Source organism: Poecilia mexicana, unplaced genomic scaffold, assembly GCF_051168715.1.
Source record: "Poecilia mexicana isolate PSO_F unplaced genomic scaffold, ASM5116871v1 scaffold_10, whole genome shotgun sequence".
In the NCBI taxonomy this organism is placed as follows: domain Eukaryota; kingdom Metazoa; phylum Chordata; class Actinopteri; order Cyprinodontiformes; family Poeciliidae; genus Poecilia; species Poecilia mexicana.
In genome coordinates this window covers 1528450-1546013 of record NW_028263379.1, presented here as the reverse complement: position 1 = coordinate 1546013, position 17564 = coordinate 1528450, and positions in this window count along the sequence as shown.

The following is a 17564-nucleotide window of genomic DNA, read 5'->3' as shown; positions in this document are numbered from 1 at the left end:
CCAACTGCTCTCTCGTGTTCTCTAATAACAACTACACACAAACACATACGCAGGGCCAGATGCAGGGAAAAGGTTCACTGCACACAGATGCACCCATATCCATACACACACACACACACACACACACACACACACACACACACACACACGAAGTCAGCCATCTCTCACAGTTCATTTCATTCCAAGATAATTAAACACAGAGTCTGGCTGTGTATGTGTGTGTTTGCTCGCTCTGCTCTGGCGTACAGAGGAAAATGAGCCGCAGAGCTCAGTTCCTTAATCCTAACTTTCCCTTGTTTTATGGTGTTTCATCAGCTCCCTGTTACAACACACATGCTGACATAACATGATGAAACACCAAAATGCTCAAATTTTCCAATTAGGACACCATTCAGCATATTCCTGTTTTGTAGTTAACTTTGGTTATTACCTCCCACTGAACACATTGCACCATGTGTTTAATGTGGTAGAACATGGTAGACATCTGCAGAGCAAAAAAGAGGAGAAGTGATGGAGAAAAGTTCAATTTCTGTCCAAAACACCACCGAGGATCATTTGGCAAATATTGCAGTTTTCTGTCGTGTGTGTGACATTCTCAGTTGTTTGAGGAAAACATGCTTTACTGTTGCAGTTTTAAAAATTGGAAATGTATTTTTTATATATAATTTAGATTTACTGTCTTTGATTCTGTTTGAATCAAAAGTTGTCAGTGGTTGCCTTACCCAAAAATTAAACATATTAGATTTCATGCTGTTCATTTATGTCCAATTCAATCCAATGAAAAATTCAAACATGATTAAATTTCGTTACGTAATTTAAGATTCGTAGCGTTGATACATCAGTTATAAATTTAAAAAATGTCGGAACTACAGTCTTATTGAGCAAATAAAAATATACATTACAATGTTTGTCAGATTAAAACCATTTGATTTTAATCTGATGGTTTAAATGTGATTTTAAGGAAATCACATTTCCTTAAAATGTACTCCTTAAAGTACTTTTGTACTTTAAGGAGTACAAAAGTACTCCTTAAAGTACTTCTTAAAAAAAAGCAAAAAAAAAAACCAAACATTTTTTTGCTTTTAGAAAAAAAAATTATTTAATGTTATTCCCCTGAAGTAATTTTCTCTTTTTAAATGTCATGTTTTCATTAGCTGTAAGTGGAAAATCATCATAGTTAACACAAATAAAACATACATCTGTGTTTTACTTGGTGGTAAAAATCTTGAAATAAATGGGATTTCAATAATCAATGTTGCAGTTGCTGTTAATCAAGGCCAGCAGTAATCAGGTAAGCTTTTAGTCTTGATTTAAAGGAACTCAGTGTTTCTGCATCTCTGCAATTTTCTGTAAGTTTGTTCCAAAACAGAGGAGCTAGCAATAAGCTGAAATGCTGCTGGAGATGCAGAGCAGAACCAGAACCAGAAGACTTGAGAGGGCTGGAAGGTCGATACAACAGCAGATCTTTAATAAATAAAAATCATTAAGTATCTGTAATAATGATCTTGAGTATTTTGGTGCTAAACCGTTCAGTGATTAATCAGATTATTGTGCAAAGAAGGATTCTTCATAAAAAAAAAGAACATTATGGACAACCCTGAACATCCTCTTTATGAAAGTGCTTCATAACAACAGTGTCTTCATCTGTTGATCAGTCAGAGCTTCTGATGATTTTCTGTAAAACAGATCACTACAGGAAATCCTTTGTGCCTACAGCCATCAGCAAACACAACTCTTTGAGCAACATTGAATGAACTGCAACTTCTCTTATTTTTTCTGTAGGATTAGTAAAGTATTTTTAAATTACATTAAGCCAGGTTTCAGAATGTTTTTGAGCCTAACTGTGTGGAAATATCAAATAATAAAGTTGGTGTGGATGATAACGTACAGTACGTGAACCTGTAGAAGTTGTCCCTGATCTTATTATGACTTGATCCAGAAACTAGAGAAGCTTCTGTGTCTCTGCAGCTCTTGGTTTCAGTGAAAGTTAATTATGGACACTATTTTTCTGAACTAGCTCAAAGTTTCATCCAAAGCTCTCAGTTATAAAACAATAAGTGAATTTAAAATGAAATGCAATTAGTTTGCACACACCATAGCACTGTAATTTATGCAAAACATGTAGAGTTTCAGTTATTTGGACCAATAAAATATAACTTTCATAATATTCTCCTAGTAAATACAGGAAAATGCTAGAGCTCAATATTTTAAAATCACACATAAAGGCTTATAACTTTTAGATGATAGAATGAGTTGATAATACACAGCACACATGTGGAAGATGTTTACTAATGAAAACTGTAATAGAGCAGCCTACTGACAAACAAACCACAGGAGGAGAACTGTTTATTTTATTGCTATGAAATAACAGAGCATGTCCCCCAGACCAAGAAGAAAATAGAACTCACTTCCACAATAACAAACAGCCAGAGAACACACGAGCATGCTCCCTCAGATTGAACAAAAACACAGAAGATGTGCGGCACGCTCTGCCACCTTTAGGCTGTTGTCAACGGGCAAAGGATGCTAATGAGCCACGGCTCCAGCATGCTCCGCTGTGAAAGCTACACATTTAAAGGCTAGGTGAACTCTGTGTGTTTCACACTGTTTGTTCTCCAACACACCCCTCGGGTCCAATATGCTTCTGACATTTGGAGAGCGCATAGGCTCCACCGAGGCAGATCCATGCAGCACACACACATTTCATACCCCCTCACTCCCAACACACACACACACACACACACACACACACACACACACACACACACACAGACACACCTACACACACACACACACACACACACACAGACACACCTACACACACACGCACACGCACACACACACACACATACACATACAGTCCTCTCTGCAAGCCCAGGCTGGAGGTCCGCCTGCTGCCTCTGCACCCCAACATTCTGAACATCATGATGTCGTCAGCATGGCATCATTTTAAGGATCATCATATCTTTGCATTGATACAGAACTTTGTTTGAAATTTTCATATTTATATCAAGAGATACAGCAATTCTTTCTTTTAATCTATTATCAGCTTTTGATAATTAATTATACACAATAAACAGCTTTATGATGTATTAATGACACTCATTAGTCTTAAAGACTTTTTTATTACACTCATTTGAAACACATCTGTTATGTAAAGAGACATAGAGTAACTGAGTGTCTAATAATAAAATAATCTTTAAGGCTTATAATACCTTCATACAGTAAATTATTGCTAGTTGTAATTTGCTTTACCTTTTAGTTGTGGTCAAAAATGAGTTCTTCAACTTTTGCAGCTTCAGTTTTTTCAGTCTATTGTGTCATATATTACTTTTTACTTATATCTGTTTGTATATTTTAAAATATTTTAATACTTTTGTCTTTGTGTGAATGTACATGTTTCAATGTCTTGCCACTTTGCTGCTCTGACAACTAAACTTCACCTATCTGAGATTATAAAGGATATTCTATTCTATTCTATTCTATTCTATAATCAATTTGATATAAATTAATTTAAAATAACTTCAATGGCTGGATTATTGTTTAAAGGAAACATTTGACTCTTTCCAGTCTGCTGGCATCATGTGTTACTGTCCTCTCATTTGAAATCCATCTAATTATCAGACGGATTGTAATAACAGAGGGACAGATGTGCTTGGAATCTCTGTCTCCTTCTGTTAACTTCACTCTGGACACAGGTGGAGGATTCTCAATCACTGCACAGGACTCCCCAGTTCATAGTACAATGCGTATGCTACAATTAGCAACACCAGAACAATAACATGCATCCATCATGAGCTTCTTGTCAGACAAACTCCTCACATCATGGTTTCACCTCCCAGATGTTGTGGGTGGTTTGAAACCTGCTATAATCAAGAAACGCAACAAACAGAACTTTTTGTGAGCTAAAAATAAATTTTGGCTGACATATTTCATTTAATGATCATGAATTTTGTTTAAGTGGAATTACATACGTTTCTTTTCCAGACATAGAACATAAGATTAAAGATTAATATGTAAACATTTCTTCATAAATTTTTTTTATAATTTTATTGGTTGTCCTTGTTTTTTTTTTTGTAAGTTTTTTGATAACTATAGTTTAACAGTATCAATTACAAAAAACATGTCCTGCACTTCATGCATATAATTCTAGAGAATTACCTCTTCATTTTATTCACAACTATCAGTTATCATGTGTAAAAACAATCTGTTAACATAATATACTTTTTAACATCTTCTGTCCATGTTTGTTCTGAACTAAGTTTTCTTGCAAGAAGTCAAGAGAGTCACAGATATCAAACAGGAAATGCATTCTGGATCTCGTGGCCAGTGTGTCTTCCAGGACCTTCCAAGACTTTCTTTAACCTTCCAGGACTTTCCAGGACATTTCTGCCCTTCAGAGAAGACCTCTTCATATTCACTGATCAGGTTTGCAAGTTCACCTATTTGGATTTTCTTGTGGAACGTAACTCCAAATTACTCATAGAAAACCATTCTGTTCGCAGAGTTTTCTGTTGAGTATATCCAAAATAGACTAAAGAAAATGTAGCTTGGAAAGCTGAAATATCTGGGCAGATTGCTAGTAGACACGCTATTGGCTGCCACGGTCACCATTTATTTCCCTTGGTTGTGATTGGCTGAACCCCAAAGAGCAGAACTAAGGAAGACTGCAGATGTTGTTCTGTGTTAGTGCTAAGGCTGGGTGTATTCATGCATATTAAGGTATATTGGTGGGTGAGCGGATATATTAGGCAGTTATTAGCTGTGTCAGAGGGACTCTCAAGTATTTTGCCAATTTCAGCTAGTCACAGACAACATGGTTACAATCCCATGGTTAATCCCCACAAACACTGTGGCTCCACTGTAGCTGATCTTGAAAATTATTTTTCCTTTAATGCATTTGGAATTCTGATGAACCTGAAGTCCATTCGCTAAAGGGCGGACATGAAATTTTAGAAAGTATTTCATCATTGAACAAATACCATCCTATGCTCTCTTGGACCCATAAAATCATTGCTTATTTGGAAAATCTTCTTAAGTGTGAGCACATTAATTGCGCTGCTGCTGTCTTTCTTCTGAATAAGTAGGGGTTTGCTGCTATGTCTGTTTTCATGGAAGGCCTTCCTGCAGGTCTGCAATGCATTCTGCTGGATTCCACCATCATAACAATCCCAGCAACCTTACTACAGATGTTTTGGACATGATCAAAGACTCTCCTATTCTTCCACTACTACTGGGGGGCCAATACTGTAGTTGATCGTCCAATTGTTTGGTTTACATTGTTGCATGTGTTTTCTGTTTCCATGACTTAATCCTGGTTTTTCACATCACATATAGAGAAGAAAGCTGCTCATCAAGCAAGCCTTTTGCCAACGTCAGTAGATCTCATGGTGAGGACGGCACAAACACGCGGGGAAAAGACGATTAGAAGGATGAAAGTTTAAGCAATCAAAATAAGAAGGAATAAAATGTGACGCTGGCTGAAAGAGGAAATTGGACCAGCTGAGTGTGGAAGGAGTTTAGGGATTGTCGATGCAATACATTCCTTTCTTACAGAAAATGGGGGAAAGTGATAAAGGGAAGTGGGGGCATGAGGGACGTTTCTGCAACATGCAGTGACACAGAACAAGCAGCCATTGACCAGAGTGTGGAGGATGGATGGAGAGAAAGAGGGCAAAGTTTGTGAAATCCTTCACTCCAGGGATTGGAAAGACAGGAAGAGTGATGGAAAAGAAGGAAAGCAGAGGACAGAGATTAGTCGTGAGGGCTAACCCAGGGGAGAGCGGAGTGGTTTGCCAGTGGAAATGCATCATGGGTATTTTATTGTGGTTGTGTGCTTTGGCTTGGAAAGTGAGAGACCATTTATAATTCAGGGTGACTAGTACCACCTGAGGCAGACACTCTCAATCTGGCTTAATTCTCTTTCTCTTTCGTCTATTCTTTTGCCTCCTCTCCCTCCTCCTCCTCTTGTTTTCCTCGTTTTTCTCTCCCAGAAGCGTCTAGCTGTCGCTCTCTGTCTCATTGTTATCCTGCACTTGCTCGCCTTCTTTTCTCAAAAGCCATTTCTCTAGCACTTGCTCTGCCTTTTCCCTGTAGTTTTAGCTTCCTAAATAAAACAAGCCATGCAGGAAGATGGCTTTTTTTGTTTGTTTATCGTTGGTCACAGCAAAAACATGAAGGTCATTGAAGCATTCCAGTTCAAAAAACAGAGGGAACAGGAATTTTGCTGAAGGAATGCAGAGTCTCATCACAACACTGACAAATTCTGGCCACACCTTTAAATCAGACAAATTTAGATTAATGACATTACACCTTACACTGTTCTACCTTTATTGTGGAGATGGACATTGTTACTCAAATGTAGTAACATAAATGGCTGACCATTAATTGTAGCAACTCAGAATACAATACAAATATTTATGAATCAAGAGGTCAGTTGGTTCACTAAGAAAAAAATAAGAGAGTAAGAAATGAGAAAAATTATTTTCTTATCTGTCTCATCTATCAAAAATATGAAGCAGCAAAGGCATGTGAAAATAAAATGTTTGAAGTACCATTATCTGATTAGAAGTCTGACTTTATCCAATAATCTTGGTTGTTCTGTTTGTCTCTGCAGGGTGTAATCTGCCTCCTCGCCTCGTATATATGCACCAGCCTGTGTCCCTTCAAGAACAAGAGGGTTTCAACAGTGAATGGATAACATGTCGAGATTTTTTAGCCGATTTCATGTTGTCAGATGGATTCTGATTACAGAAACTTATTGCTGTCAAGGAGGAAATAATTTTGAGAACTATCCTGTTACTTTTGTACATAGCATGGTAATTATATAGTATAAATGTGATCATTTAATCTAGAAGGTGGCAATAGTATGCCTTTTGTGCATACATAATGAAGACTTGTACAATCAATCAATCAAATTTTATTTGTATAGCACATTTCAGCAGCAGGCATTTCAAAGTGCTTTACATGATTTTCAAAACATCGTTTGACAAGGAAACAGTGAGAAAGAAAAATAAAAAGAAAGTAAAAAGAAAAGATGAAATCGTTAAAAAGATTAAAAACATCAAATACGTTGAAAGCATTAATTGCCATAAGCAACTCTAAACAGGTGGGTTTTAAGCTGAGATTTAAAGGCTCTCAGTGTTTCAGCTGTTTTACAGTTTTCTGGAAGTTTGTTCCAAATCCGTGGTGCATAGAAACTGAATGCTGCTTCTCCTCGTTTGGTTCTGGTTCTGGAGATACAGAGCAGAACCAGAACCAGAAGATCTGAGGGGTCTAGATGGTTGGTACAGCAATAACAGATCTTTAATGTATTGTGGTGCTAAACCGTTCAGTGATTTATAAACTAGCAACAGTATTTTAAAGTCTATCCTCTGAGCTACAGGGAGCCAGTGTAGGGACTTTAAAACTGGTGTTATGTGCTCTATCTTCCTGGTTTTAGTGAGAACACGAGCAGCAGCTTCTGGATCAGCTGCAGCTGGAGGATTGATTTATTAGTCAGACCTGTGAAGATGCTGTTGCAGTAATCAATAAAGTAAAGATAAATGCATGGATGAGTTTCTCTAGATCGTGCTGAGACATTAGTCCTCTAATCCTGGAGATGTTCTTCAGGTGATAGAAGGCCGACTTTGTGACTGTCTTAATATGGCTCTGAAGGTTCAGGTCAGAGGTCATCACTACTCCCAGGTTTCGGGCCTGATCGCTGGTTTTTAGTTGTAATAAGTACAGTGACTAACAGGGCTTGGTCAAGTGTTCCTTCATGCTTAGACTACGACATGGAGCTTTGCTGATGCTGCTGCGCTTCGTGGATGAAATCATCAGTAGTATGCTAACTCTGAACAGGATCCTAAACAGAATGGACTGCAGAGGGAGAAATCAGTCCGATCCTCTAGATGTGGTGATCTTCCTCATTGACCAGCGGGAGAGTCGGGGGAGTCATCAGTTTCACCACCATGGATATTGTACTTACGCATTATGGATGTAGGCCTGTTGCAGTAGACAATAAATTAATTAATCGAATGACAAATTAAAATTAGATCAATATTTCCATGTATTGTTTTTCAGGGTACAATAAGACATCTATTAAATGTTCTTGACCCTTGTGGTCAAGAGTCAGCTGGTAAAGGTAAAGAGTCAGCTGATCTTTATGCAAATCCTGGACTTAATTTCTTGTGGCATGTAGACTCCTTGGACGTGGTTTCTGGACGAATTGCAACAAATTACTGTCCAGTTTTCTTCCTTAGCACATGCATCCCAAATGAACCTGGTCTGCTAACCTCTTCCTTTTGTTGAGTTTCATTGTGATTGCAGCCTAAAACCATACCGCCACCATCTGGATGACATTATAATGTTTATGTAACATAATTATCACATTAGTACTGTATATTATCATATTCGCACAATATATTGTCATTTTTGTACAAGTCCTTTGTTTCATGTCCACATGAGACAAAAGGCCTTTAATGACACATGGTTGATGTGCAGATCTGTTGGAGGCTTTGTGGGTGTGGCTCAGTGTAGCAAGTTGGTAAACATAATACTTCTGAATGGTGGGCATGTTGGTGCAGATGGGTGAGTGGGTAATGAAAACCCAGCTGGTTCTTTAACAGAAAGTGGCTACCAGAATGGTATAATTGGTGAACAAGAGAAATCTATTGGCTAAGAATGTTTTGCCCCTTTTTGTAACCTTGAACACCTCACTTAACTTTCTCACCACAAACCTAAGTGCATTCCGATTAGAGCAGCTTACTGTATAACTAAGGCTTAATCATCCAGACTACATTTTTAATATCAACATTCAGTAACTGCCTCAATACTCCCTCAAACTTAAAGATAAAACCTGGTTGTCAGTGTAAGTTCCTGGAGCCACTGGCAGAAATATTCAATGAATCAAGCATCGCTCATGTACAGGATGTGTTGTAGGTGAGACTGCTAGTTGCATTAATTTGCACATTAAAGAAATGTAAAACAGATTAATATGGAAAACTGCAATTGCAGCACAAATATATTCCTATTAGCATATTTCTGAAGGTGGAACCTTCCCTCAGGATACCATGACCAAGGAAGAGTGAGCAACTTCAGACTTTAGTGAGAAAATAAACAGCCACAGAAGGAGAGGGGTTAGACTGCTTTGATTCCTGCAGGAGAACAAGGAGTCATAAGAGTTTTTATTTGGATATGTTGAATACATTACATGTTGTGAAAAAGTGCAGTTTACATATTTTTTTATGTTTAAGCCTACTGTGCAGGGTGTGTAAATAAAGAACTCTCATTTGCTTTTATTTACAAAGAAGTTCAAAGGTAAAGACATCACTATTTCTTTATAGGTTATAACCAAATTTAGATAACTGACAATTATCTGAACGTATCAATGCATGTATCAGAAGAAGGGTTCAAATACAGAACTTTTCTCAAGGCCACAGGGAAATCTATTACTCCACACTAAAAATATGACAAAGTTGAAAAACTATGCAAAGAGAAAACAATCAGGTAAAGAATGGCTGCATGTTGATCGACAAAACATTGGTGAAGTGGACACCAGTTATGTTTTTTATCGTGGCTCATATATGTTGGTGACATATATCCAGCAGCAAAAGCACGTTTTGTCCTTAAAGTTAATGTGGTGAAAGTTTGAAAAAATAAGTAGCTTAAGGATATGAATTTGTTTAGGGCCACTTTGTGTTGCTGCACTGTCAGAGCATCTGCACATCTGTAACACTTGTTGGAAGTCCTGGTTCTGCAGTGGTCAGTATCTATTAAGAACATTCTAAGGAGGGAACAGAGGTGAGCAACTGACAGGGTCATGGAGAGCTGCCTGGACTGAAGGCTCAGTAATGAACATGGGAAGGTAAGGAGGGTTCACATGGTGTGATTCAATAGACCAGCTGTTATAGGTCATAACTGCTAAAATTAGTAAGAGCAAATTTAGGCCATTCCTGCTTGTTGGGTATGGAGCTGCATGCCTATGCTGACCACTGCCCACCACCAAGTGCTTACAGTGGGCTTAAGTGCTAACATCCCAACTGGATCATTGAATAAGCTTAGGGTGAATTCCCACCAACCCTGTTTAGCACGCTTTAATCAAATTCTAGTTTGTTTGCTTAGAAAGTTCAGTTTGTGTAGGGAGATGTGAAAAATTGAAAAAGGGGTTATATGGATGTTCCTTTAACAGATACCACATACCTAAGCATTATAAAGACCATTCACACCATTTGGATACTATGCTCCATGGTGACAGTGGACTTTTACCCAACCGCATAGCAACAATTGTTCAACAAAGGTTTGAGGAGTACAACAAGGCCTGCAAATGTCAAATCAATATGTTGTATTGGATGTGCAGGACAACCAACATACATCACTTCAAAGACCTGCTCCAAAACCCTTGCATCAGATGGACTACAATAGACTCTCAGGGCTGCACAGTGGTGCAGTTGGTAGCTCTGGGTTTGAATTCCATCTCTCCGGGTATTCTAGCTTCCTCCCACAGTCCAGAATCATGACTGAGAGGTTTATTGTTTTTTTTTTTATTGTGTTTGACTGGCCTATTTTTAAGGCTATTTTAATGTACTCATGTAGATAAATGTGCAGTGTCTGTAAAGAAATAAATTCCATTTCAAATTCATTGGTCTTTAAAACTTGTTCATAGTAATGTGTGCATGATAATTTGTCCTGTGTGTCTTTGTGTTCCCCTGGGGTGGACTGGTGACCGCTCACCAGTCCACCATATCTAAATATTTAGATATTTAAAATACATATTTTAAACATCCAGCCTTCCAGTTCCACAGACGCATCACAGGATTATCACCTTCACCCTAAACTTGAACCACAGGGCAGTGGTGGGAAGTAACGAAGTACAAGTACTTCGTTACTGTACTCATGGGCGTAGGTTTGGGTAGGGACGGTAGGGACATGTCCCGACCAATATTCACGGGATATGAAAAAGTCCCGACCAATTTTTTGCCATATTGGCTCAAAGAACGTGGATCTACGATCTTTGATTAGCAGCAACAGGCGGTGCGCTGAAAGGAAGCTTCTTAGTTTGACATTAATTATGAGCCTCCGAGACCGAGTCGGAACGGTGCTGTCGGGGAGGTGGGGGGAGTCAGTTGAATCGTCGGACGTTCTTTGATTAGCTGCAAAAGGCGGCGGCTAGCTGGGCACACGCGTCTCCTTCTGAGTCTCCGAGACCATGTCGCCACCAAAAAAGAAAAGGACAGACATTAGAAGTTATTTCGCTACGTCGGCTGTAAGTACAGTGAGTGGACCCATAAGTTAGATATCTATCACGCAACGCATTTGTTGTAAAGTCCGGTGTTTAGTAAGGTCAGCACTGAATGTGAGGTAGAATAGGTCTGTTAATTATGTAATATTTTTTCTTTTTTCTTTTATTATTGATTTCTTCTTATCTGCAATTGTGTTTGCTGTATCCAGAGGATATTTCTTTTGATCTTACTTGTAACGTTTGCTGAATTTTGTAAAGGAAAAAGTAAAGTGTTCTTGAACTGATCTGCTGAGTATGACTGTATCTGGTTGTATACACAAGATGTATGATATGGTTATGGTTGGGGGGAGGGGGTTATTAAGCCAATGTGGTTCCCCCCCTTCTCAAAAATGTTCGGTGCTCTTGGGCATTTCACTGTGCTGCGGGGGGTGTCAAGGTCCCCACCAAAACTTAGACCGAACCTACGCCCTTGACTGTACTTAAGTACAATTTTCGTGTATCTGTACTTTACTTAAGTAGATTTAATAATGGATACTTTCTACTTTTACTCCACTACATTTTACAGTAAGTATCTGTACTTTCTACTTCACTACATTTCAACAAAACTGTCGCGTTACTCGTTACATCCAAGTCGCGTTGCGCTTTTTGTCCGTTAAAATGTGACGTTCAGGGTCTTAAGGTGGCGCCGTAAAATCCAAGCAATAACGTGACTTAGTGTCTGTTGTCACCCATCGCCTCCACCTTTACTCGCACACGGATCTCCAGACATGCGCAGTGGTTTCCTCTGAGCGGGAGAAGATGTCTGTCTAATCGTCAGTAATATAATAGCGCTGCATAAATCATAAGATATGGCGACATGTAAAATAAGCAGCGCTTCGCTTTCACAGACGGTGGGGACTTCGTCCAACTTTTAGCGTCACTTGGAAGGAAAGCTTAAAGAAAGGTAAGATCTGTGGACGTGATGCTAGCAAAGCTAGCTGTACTGAGACACATGTTGCATCTGCGATGAAAAAAGTTGTCACTCATGCCCTGAATTATTGTGTGGAGGTGTTGACTGAGGTGTCGCATATATGGGACAACGCTGTGACCAAAGTCTGCATTGATATGACATTCAGGAACGATCCGATTCTTCTGGATGGATCTTTACTGATTAAATTTATTTCAGCTGTAAGTATTTAATATCTAGGTGTTTTATGGGAATGTGGATATTTCAGATCAATTTGAGAAGCAATTTTGAAGGTAAAACTTAATTTTTTTGTGTCTCGTAGCGCGGGGTGCTGGTCTTGACTTGGTCTTGGGTCGGTGGTCTTGACTACAACTCTGCTACTGGTTCCTTGGTTGCATGTCCTCCCCCACCCACCTTCTTTCCATCCCCTTCCTGTTGGATTTCTTTAAAAATAAAAGCCATTAGTGGCAACAAAATGAAGTTCATGCTATGTTGGGACAGGAGACGAGATGTTTCCATCCCTTAAATTATGATGCATAGAATCACATAGTATAAACCATGTTACAGAGAGTAAACATAATAAAAACATGCTTTATCTGTGGCATTGTTCATTAAAATGGCACATTTCTAATGTATTAAAATTAAATACGATCGGTTCACTTAATGATATTGTATTAAGTAATGCATTCAGCAAGTACTTTTACTTTTAATACTTAAGTATTTTTAAAAGCCAGTACTTTTTTACTTTTACTTAAGTACAAATGTTAATGTGGTAGTTTTACTTTTACTTGAGTACATTTTTATCTGTGTATTTGTACTTTTACTTAAGTAAATTTTTTGAGTACTTTCTCCACCACTGCCACAGGGTGGGAATGTTGTGTTCACAGCCTGATGCAGTAGCAGTGTTAAAAAACAGAACGCAGTCACTGTTTAATGAAAGTAGACCCCCTAAAATCCTTACATTTAAGAAATTTAAAAACAGAAGTTTGATCTCATTTGCTTCAAATAGTATGTAAAACATATCCATATTGCTTTATAGCAGATATTTAGACAGCTCCAATAATATACATTCAGTTGCATTTGATGTGGAATTTGGCCACATATGAGTTGATGCTTGGATAAAAGCTCCAGAGAGAAAACATTTGGAATGCCTCCTTCTGTGATAAGATTCCTAAGTGCAGAGAGAATCTATGTTGACAGAGATGCAGAGTGATGGTTTTGCATCATATCTTATCCCTTCTCTCCAAAATGTAATAACAGTTTTGGTGGGGAAAAAAATACTTGCAATTGCTCATTGTCAGGAATATTTTGAAAGAAGGATTGTGCTAATATCACAAATAAACCCAGAGGGAAACCCAATTACAACATTAGGTTGACAATTCCATCTGAATAATGTGTTATCCTTTTCTCTTGGTGGAGTCGGGGTTCTTTGTTGATGCCTATGCTGCTGATGTGTAGACGTTCACAGGTTTTATAAGACGTATATTTCAGATGCTGTCACATTATGTCGATCCTGGTCTGTGTGAGAACTGAAGCTGAACTTTAGCTTCAGTGATGGTTAGCTTTAGGTCATAGTGAAGTTATCAGAGTCAGCTGCTGTGTTTCTGTTCTGTTTCTGCCTCTTATTTTCTTTGTGGCATTTTGAGCTTGTTCAGATGGCAGCATGCTGAGAATGTATTTTACAGAGCTGGATGGCCTCAGGACCGTGACAAGAAAAGACTGGGAGACGTCCTTTATTGGATGATTGTAGCATAGCTTTTTGAGAAATAAAAGGGCCACATGTCATTTTCAGTCTCTTCATGTCCACTCTCCTCTTTCTCCGTTCTCTTGTCTTTTCAAAGGGTGTTGATGCAGAGTGCTGCATCAACACCCACAGCAGAAAAGAGTTTGTCCACAATGCTCCCCTTCCTTGTGAACTCTCATGACCCTAATGGGTAGCTCTATCCTGAGTAAACATTTCCTTGGATGCATGTAACCCTGCACTATTCCATCACTGCAATTTTGCTGTTGCAATGGTGGAATAGCAAAACACATCTGTGATTGGCTGGCTGTTCATCAGCATCTTAATGAATCACATTTATTATGAATTGGTACTATAAAAATAAACTGAATCTGGAACAAAGGAAAGAAGGAAAACTCCTCAGCCAGGATTTCATATACACTTCACATAGTTGGGAATGTCATTAATGTCAACCTTTAAATGATCTATTTGAAATCATCTTGTTCAGAAGTGAATTGACTATGTAACCTAGGAATTTGAGCTTGTTGTAGATTTCCTCTAATCCCCACAGGGCCAGTAGTTTACATACTTTACATACAGCCTTATATGTAGTCATACATTCACTACATGGTGCTGAAGGTTCTAGAAGGTGCTTTAACCTAACTTTGCCCTTGTCCTCTTAACTTCCTGTTAGTGTTCATGAGTTTGGAGTTTGTCATTGCCAGCATACAAGAATTTGTTCCTCCACTGGGTTCATTGAATTGACTAAATATCTTGCACAAGGGGAAAGATGCTTGGAAAGAGTAGCAAATCTAGGTTGGGGAATTATTCAAGAACTGTTCATAAAACTAATAATAATAATAATCTGAGATTGCTGTTCAAGTAACTGCATAAAAGTTACTGTGCCACAGTGAATGCACCCTCTTAGAAAAGTATTTGATATTTTCTTGAAGAAAGCAAAACATAAGTCAGTTGTGAAGTACTCTGCTGAGCGACAGTGACATTACCAAATATGAAGTGAGCTTCCAACAAAGACAGAACCAGATGCTCCAGTGGACTTATTGAAACTGAACTGAAATTCTTCCTTATGAACAGGAGTCCTATGTTTTCTGGGGAGGATTTGATGATCACACTGGACAAACACTGAGCTAGTCGGCCACAATAACAAATCTGTATTGAGGGAGTCATGGTGAGGTTGTACCAGGAAGTAACACTTTACCAACTAGGTAAATCAGATGGTCTCCCTGGAGATTCTTTATTGTCACCACAGATGAACAGATGTCTGAAAAATGGAAATAATTGGATTTTCCAACGGGAAAGTAAACTTCAAACAATTATCAAATCTGGTTTTGAAATGGATAAAAGATGCTAACAGAATCAATCTGAGAAAGACTTCCCAAAGTCCTGACCTGACCTGAGTCATACAAAATAAACACTGCAAAATCAAATTTGTGCACCCTATTCATATTTTTAAAGCCAATACTTATTTTCCATGTTTTCCTCATGAAAAATAACATTACTATTGTCTTTGCCCTTTCCTTGTTCCTTCTCCTCTTATTACCCTTTTATATGCCTTCCCCTCCCTTCCACTTCAACCCATTCACCCTGATGGCTGGTCTTCGTCCTCCATGTCCTCACAGTCTCATTGTCCCATTGTCCTATATCCGGGACTGAGATCATCACAGACAATTAGAGAAGATGTCTTTTCCGCGAAAGGCCATAGGAGATGAGGAGAAGCGTGTCGGGGATGTGAGATGCGATGAAGCAGCGGGGGTCCTGCAGTGCTCTTCTAACTAAATGCCAACACGCTTGTTCAGTTTCTCCTCTCCGCCTTTGTTTTTAGATTTGCGTCATCTTCACTGCAGCTCTGTCTGGCTCATACAGGGGGGATGATGTATTCAGCTGTCGGGAGGTATTTAGTCTATTGTCTTTGTGAGCCTGAAGACCAGCTGAATGCTCAACTAAATGCTTCTTTGTCTGAAGAAAAGCTGAAAACACCACTGACAAACAAAGCGTTTTTTGCCAACTTTTGTTCCCATATTACATCAAGAAGAAAGCGAAAACAATACAGTATAGCTTTGTGGCCTGCTTTCTTTACTTTTCTTGTGTCTTGATTTATGAATGGATGGACTTATCCGCACGGCGTTGTCCTTCAGCCGCCTCACACAGAAGCTTGTCTCAGGATGAATGTAGGCCACCGACATGCAGCACTATTAAGCTCAAAAGAGGAGGATGAATGATTAAAAGACAGGAAGAGTTTTCTCCTCTCGCCTTAAATTACCAAAACCCACCACCCGTACGCCGTCTCCTATCCACCCACCATTAACATACTAATTAGGTCAAACGTCTGCCTCCTTGGAGGACGGAGAGGGCGACTGTCTGTCCTTTGTTTCTCCTCTCTTCATTTTGCATCCCTCTAGAAAAGTTCTTGGAGGTAGAGAGGAAAGTTCTTTATTTAAGAAAAAATGAAAATGTGGGACAATGACCCTGTTGTTGTTGGTTTTGTTGTTCTCCATCTTGATATTAATTACCAATTTATTAAATGCAATTAATCGTGTTTTAACCAAAATATAATATATTGACAAAATAAACAACATTTTCAATTCAGAAACTCTTTTTGCTGCTAAATTATTAAATAACTAAACATAAGAGCTGAACAACAGTGCTATTTTTGTTTTTAATCTCTTTTTTTAGGTTCTTATACCATCGGGGCAAACATGTTATTCTATCCATTCATCTGTCAAGTTTTTCAGGAAATGCTGATCATTCATGGAACTTCTTTACAAATGTGACATTAGCTTTGGGGACGTCTGTGCTGCTGCTACATGTTTAGCACTAAGATGCTATTTTAGGCTTTAATAGCTTCACCGATCGGCTAACTCCTTTTAATACAGTCCGAACACAAATATAGTCTTTTTCAGCATCCATCAAATTATTTTTTTGAGCAGAAATTCAACCTCCAGGGAGCCAAGAGGTTGTCATATTCATGTAACACAATACAAATTCTAACAAACTCAAATCTATGTAATAAATGAATCAAAATTAAAATACTTCAAAGTAACAGTTAAAGTTCCAGGTTGTATATGACCACTATGTGGCTTTGAAAAGGTATAACATTATTTTAGTAATCGGCAGTTTGCTGGTTCGATCTCCACTCCATCTGCTTCTGTGTCCTTGGGCAAGACGCTTTCACCTGTTGGTGGTCAGGCTGCTTTCCAGTAGCTTGTCATCTGCATGTGTGTGAATGACTGACTGTAATGTGAAGAGCTTTGGGGGCCTGTGCAGGACATTATCCCATCCATTTTCACCCTGGATAAGTCGCCAGTCTGTCACAACATTATCCCATAATAATTTTTATATATTTTTGAAGGAACTGATGGATAATTATTAAAACTGGGAGGTTTTAGTTTCCAACAAGATCTAATAGCAGAAATAGTTAATCTCTGGCTCAGAAGCAGATCATTTGGTGAAAGTTAATCTTTTGGAAACTTTAAAGCATTAGGAGCTTCAGTATATGTGTCACAACGCAGGTTTCCATCATGACTGAGTGAAAGACAAAATGTTAGAATGTACATTGAATTGTACACAGAAGTTAGACCTAGACAGTCTAACTTCTGTCTAGGTTTATTACACAAAAAAACAGAAAAATATAGTTATTTATGATTTTGTTTTCTGTC